The sequence below is a fragment of the Panthera onca genome, chromosome A2 (genome assembly GCF_046562875.1).
Source record: "Panthera onca isolate mPanOnc1 chromosome A2, mPanOnc1 haplotype 2, whole genome shotgun sequence".
NCBI classification, from domain to species: Eukaryota; Metazoa; Chordata; class Mammalia; order Carnivora; family Felidae; genus Panthera; species Panthera onca.
The window spans coordinates 45,283,764-45,289,763 of NC_138340.1; positions in this window are offsets into that span (position 1 = coordinate 45,283,764).

The following is a 6,000-nucleotide window of genomic DNA, read 5'->3' on the forward strand; positions in this document are numbered from 1 at the left end:
AAGGCCCTAGTAATGCACAGCGGGCTTCCACATCCTGCTCTAACTCCCCTTTGCTACCCTCTCCAGGCTCTCATTACTCTCCATCAACTGGTCTTCCTATTCCACAACCAAGTAGGGGCCATTCCCACCTCAAGGCCTTTGCACTGGCTGTTGCCCTTTCCTGGAATGCTTTTGTCCCACATAGATGCATGGCTTGCTCCCTTGTATCTTCTAGGTCTTTGATCAAATGTCCTCTCCTTGTGAAGTCCTTCCCAGACTAGCTAGTATCTAACTGCAACCAGACCCCCAGTCTCCCACCATTCTCTCTCCCCTTTGTCTGCTGTATTTTTCCCTTAAAAGCATTTGTCAACTTCTAAAATCACTGTAAGACTTAATTTTAAAAATTGCCCTTACCCCTCCAAGAATGTACGCTCATTGGGAGGTCAGACATCTCTGTCTCTTTTGTTTACTCAAGTGTCCCAAATGCCTAGCTCAAGGCCTCACACTTAATAAGTGCTCAAAAAATGTTTATTCGTGAGTAAACAAATGAATGAGTGAAATGCAGTCATGCTGCCATGACATTGTTGACCGACCTAACATCAATTCCTCTCTTCTTCCTTGCTAAAAACCCTCATTTTGTTTGGGGCAACAGTGTATGTGGCCCTGTGGGGTCATGTTTGTACCAAGGCCACCAGAGCCCCCTCCCATTCCCCATGATCCTTTGCAGCTTGTGATGGTCATACGGCATGACTGTCTGATGTGACCCAGAGAAAGTCTGCTGGGCAGCCATGGGGAATACTGAGAAGAGGACAGCTTCCAGCAAAGATTTCCCTTCATGATTAAAGAAAAAGATTTCCTTCTCACTTCTGCAGGGATGGAGGTTAAGCTCCAAGTGGTTTGATTAATAAAACCAGCCAAACAGCCAAAAGAGTCTTGAAAGGAAATCACAGATTTTAGAAAAACCAAAGCTAGATTTCCTTGTAGATATATTCTGTTAGCATTTTAAAAAAATGTTTATTTCTTTATTTTTGAAAGAGAGAGAGAAACAGAGCATGGAGGGGCAGAGAGAGAGGGAAAGAGAGAATCCCAAGCATGCTCTGTGTTTAGCGCCTGGAATCCTACTTGGGGCCCGAATCCACCAACCATGAGATCATGACCTGAGCCGAAGTCAGATGCTTAACCGACTGAGCCACCCAGGTGCCTCACAAATGTCTGTTTATTAATGTTCAGAACACTGGAATTACAACATGGGAAAAGAGTCTGCAGTGAATGAAGATTTTTGAATCTGGGCTTCTGCTGTGCTGGTCTTTTCCTCACTCCTGCTTCTCTGCCCCTTCCCCTTTGTGAGGCAGCAGTGGAAGGAATCTTGTACAGGTTGCTGATGACAAGCCTGGGGGAACAGGAACTGTACTGGAACTTTCTGTCCATTCTCCTGACACAGTCTGAATGAGCAGGCACTATTTGGGGTTTGCTGAGATTTTTTTTACTTTAACTCTTTCACTCTGTGTAAAAGCACTGCTCTGGGCCCTTCCCTCATGACCAGTGGATGCCAGGGGAGTGACTGGGGCCTTGCAGCTGGGGTGCTCAGGTAGGAAAGAGAGACAGGGGGTACACATGTCCTGCTTCTCAGCTCCAGCCCCTCTGGCCTGTGCTGGATCCTCCGAAGGTCACCTGGGGGTTACAGCTCTAGAGTCTGCTGGCCCCAGGTGCTTGGATAGTGGGAGAAGCCAGAGTCCCAGCCCACAAATATGGCTCAGTGGTGCCCCCTGGGTGACAGCTGCTGCTAAATCTCTGAGGCAACGCCCAAAGTGGCCTTCCACTGTTGGACAGCAGCCTCAAGGGTACACAAGGGCTGGCTGTGCCCACCAGAGGGAGGGTAGTCCTACCAGCTAGAAGGTGAGGCCTCGGTGACCCAAGGGGCAGTTGCAGGTTTGTGTCTCCTCCTTCCACCTTTCTCCACAGCAGCCCCAGAGCCTGGAGACCTGACATTGGGCTGATAGGATGGGCAGCCTCCTCACTGGTGGCCTGTGTTCAAGAGATTTCTTCCTGCCTGTCCCTCTTCCCTCCTGCTGTTTCTGCCATTTTCTTTTTTTTTTTTTTTTGGTGTTTGTTGTCATTGTTTTTATTTTTGGATAAAGGTGAAAGGCACTAATAAAAATAAAAGGACAACAACAACCAAAATTTAAAAATAAACATTGTAAACTTTTCATATTAAAGGCTATAATATTTCTCTTATGCTAGCAATACTACAGCCAAAGGAGCTCTGTAAAAAGTAATAATTCTTCATATTCTGAGGTTAGTTGATGAAACTTGAGTAAAGACTAGGCATTAGACCATTTGAAGAAATTAATGTTCTTCAGTACCATATAATATCATGGTCGTATACGAAAAATTTTCTGCTTTTTGGAGATGAATGCTGAAATATTTAATAGCTTGATGTCTATTATTTCTTTAAAATAATTCCCCCCCAAAATACTAATATGCTCACAAGTAGGGAGATAGGTGAAGCAAATATGGCAATGTAAATATTAATAGTGGTTAAATCTAGGTGGCAGCTATGTGAGTAAATCTAAATGCTTATTGAACTTTTGCTTACTTTACATGTTTGAATTTTTTTATTAAAAATAAAGTTTTAAAAGATGAGTCTGTGAGCATTCTACATGTGAAACAAGAATTGGTTTTAACAGTGTTTAGTCTGCTATTGTTTATGTTAAAAGACCATATATGATATTTACTTATATTGGTTAGTATACACAAAAAATTTTCTTTGGAATGAAAATCAAGAAACAAATAATAGTGACCATCTGTGAAAAAGAAAAAAAATATGTAAACAGTGGATGGGATAGGAATTAGAAGTAAAATTTTACCTTTTTGTGCTTTTAATTTGAAATATTTTATATCTAATAGAAATATATATTAAGAGAGAGCATGATTTTTAAGAATTTGACCCTTAAAAAATAGAAAAATAATTTTTTCTTGCTCCAAAGGCTTTCAGCTTTTGATAAAGTATTGGGCTTGTGGATGTAGTAACTGTTGTTGACCTAGACATTTAGAGTTCATCACTGGCATTAAAAACCAAAACTGTTTTACTTAGTCGCAACTTATCAGAATTATTTTTCTTTTTACCTCTTTATAGCACATTTGCACCAGGGAGTTTTATTATAAAGAAAAAAGTATATTAGGAGTCTATTCTGTGTATATTATTCTTCTTTAAACTATCATATTGCTTCAAATAAACACTGAATCGTAAGCTCAGTTTTACTGCTAATAAATTCCCTTTGCTCTACTAGTCTCCTAGACTCTGCAAATTAGCTAATTAACCCCTAACATATATAGGAACATGAAAAATAACATGATGTAGTATGTGAAAAGTGTAGCCCACACATAGAAAAAATAATCAACCTAATATGGAATCAATCCCATCCTGTCCCTGTCAGTTAACTAAAAACTAGATGAGTCACTTAACCTTGCTAAGTCTCAGTTTCTTTTTGGTAAACAGTAAGATAATAATACTACCTAAATGGTTATTGAAAAAAGATTAATTGAATTATATAAACAATCTCCTACCTGTCATGCCCTCATTTATTTATTTTTTTTATTTTTTAATATATGAAATTTACTGTCAAATTGGCTTCCATACAACACCCAGTGCTCATCCCAAAAGGTGCCCTCCTCAATACCCATCACCCACCCTGCCCTCCCTCCCACCCTGCCCTCCCTCCCACCCCCCATCAACCCTCAGTTTGTTCTCAGTTTTTAACAGTCTCTTATGCTTTGGCTCTCTCCCACTCTAACCTCTTTTTTTTTTTTTTTTTTTTTTTTTTTCCTTCCCCTCCCCCATGGGTTTCTGTTATGTTTCTCAGGATCCACATAAGAGTGAAACCATATGGTATCTGTCTTTCTCTGTATGGCTTATTTCACTTAGCATCACACTCTCCAGTTCCATCCATGTTGCTACAAAAGGCCATATTTCATTTTTTCTCATTGCCACGTAGTATTCCATTGTGTATATAAACCACAATTTCTTTATCCATTCATCAGTTGATGGACATTTAGGCTCTTTCCATAATTTGGCTATTGTTGAGAGTGCCGCTATAAACATTGGGGTACAGGTGCCCCTATGCATCAGTACTCCTGTATCCCTTGGATAAATTCCTAGCAGTGCTATTGCTGGGTCATAGGGTAGGTCTATTTTTAATTTTCTGAGGAACCTCCACACTGCTTTCCAGAGCGGCTGCACCAATTTGCATTCCCACCAACAGTGCAAGAGGGTTCCTGTTTCTCCACATCCTCTCCAGCATCTATAGTCTCCTGATTTCTTCATTTTGGCCACTCTGACTGGCGTGAGGTGGTATCTGAGTGTGGTTTTGATTTGTATTTCCCTGATAAGGAGCGACGTTGAACATCTTTTCATGTGCCTGTTGGCCATCCGGATGTCTTCTTTAGAGAAGTGTCTATTCATGTTTTCTGCCCATTTCTTCACTGGGTTATTTGTTTTTCGGGTGTGGAGTTTGGTGAGCTCTTTATAGATTTTGGATACTAGCCCTTTGTCCGATATGTCATTTGCAAATATCTTTTCCCATTCCGTTGGTTGCCTTTTAGTTTTGTTGGTTGTTTCCTTTGCTGTGCAGAAGCTTTTTATCTTCATAAGGTCCCAGTAATTCACTTTTGCTTTTAATTCCCTTGCCTTTGGGGATGTGCCGAGTAAGAGATTGCTACTGCTGAGGTCAGAGAGGTCTTTTCCTGCTTTCTCCTCTAAGGTTTTGATGGTTTCCCCTCTCACATTCAGGTCCTTTATCCATTTTGAGTTTATTTTTGTGAATGGTGTGAGAAAGTGGTCTAGTTTCAACCTTCTGCATGTTGCTGTCCAGTTCTCCCAGCACCATTTGTTAAAGAGACTGTCTTTTTTCCATTGGATGTTCTTTCCTGCTTTGTCAAAGATGAGTTGGCCATACGTTTGTGGGTCTAGTTCTGGGGTTTCTATTCTATTCCATTGGTCTATGTGTCTGTTTTTATGCCAATACCATGCTGTCTTGATGATGACAGCTTTGTAGTAGAGGCTAAAGTCTGGGATTGTGATGCCTCCTGCTTTGGTCTTCTTCTTCAAAATTACTTTGGCTATTCGGGGCCTTTTGTGGTTCCATATGAATTTTAGGATTGCTTGTTCTAGTTTCGAGAAGAATACTGGTGCAATTTTGATTGGGATTGCATTGAATGTGTAGATAGCTTTGGGTAGTATTGACATTTTGACAATATTTATTCTTCCAATCCATGAGCAGGGAATGTCTTTCCATTTCTTTATATCTTCTTCAATTACCTGCATAAGCTTTCTATAGTTTTCAGCATACAGATCTTTTACATCTTTGGTTAGATTTATTCCTAGGTATTTTATGCTTCTTGGTGCAATTGTGAATGGGATCAGTTTCTTCATTTGTCTTTCTGTTGCTTCATTGTTAGTGTATAAGAATGCAACTGATTTCTGCACATTGATTTTGTATCCTGCAACTTTGCTGAATTCATGTATCAGTTCTAGCAGACTTTTGGTGGAGTCTATCGGATTTTCCATGTATAATATCATGTCATCTGCAAAAAGCGAAAGCTTGACTTCATCTTTGCCAATTTTGATGCCTTTGGTTTCCTTTCGTTGTCTAATTGCTGATGCTAGAACTTCCAGCACTATATTAAACAACAGCGGTGACAGTGGGCATCCCTGTCGTGTTCCTGATCTCAGGGAAAAAGCTCTCAGTTTTTCCCCATTGAGGATGATGTTAGCTGTGGGCTTTTCATAAATGGCCTTTATGATCTTTAAGTATGTTCCTTCTATCCCGACTTTCTCAAGGGTTTTTATTAAGAAAGGGTGCTGGATTTTGTCAAAGGCCTTTTCTGCATCGATTGACAGGATCATATGGTTCTTCTCTTTTTTTTTGTTAATGTGATGTATCACGTTGATCGATTTGCGAATGTTGAACCAGCCCTGCATCCCAGGAATGAATCCCACTTGATCATGGTGAATAATTCTTT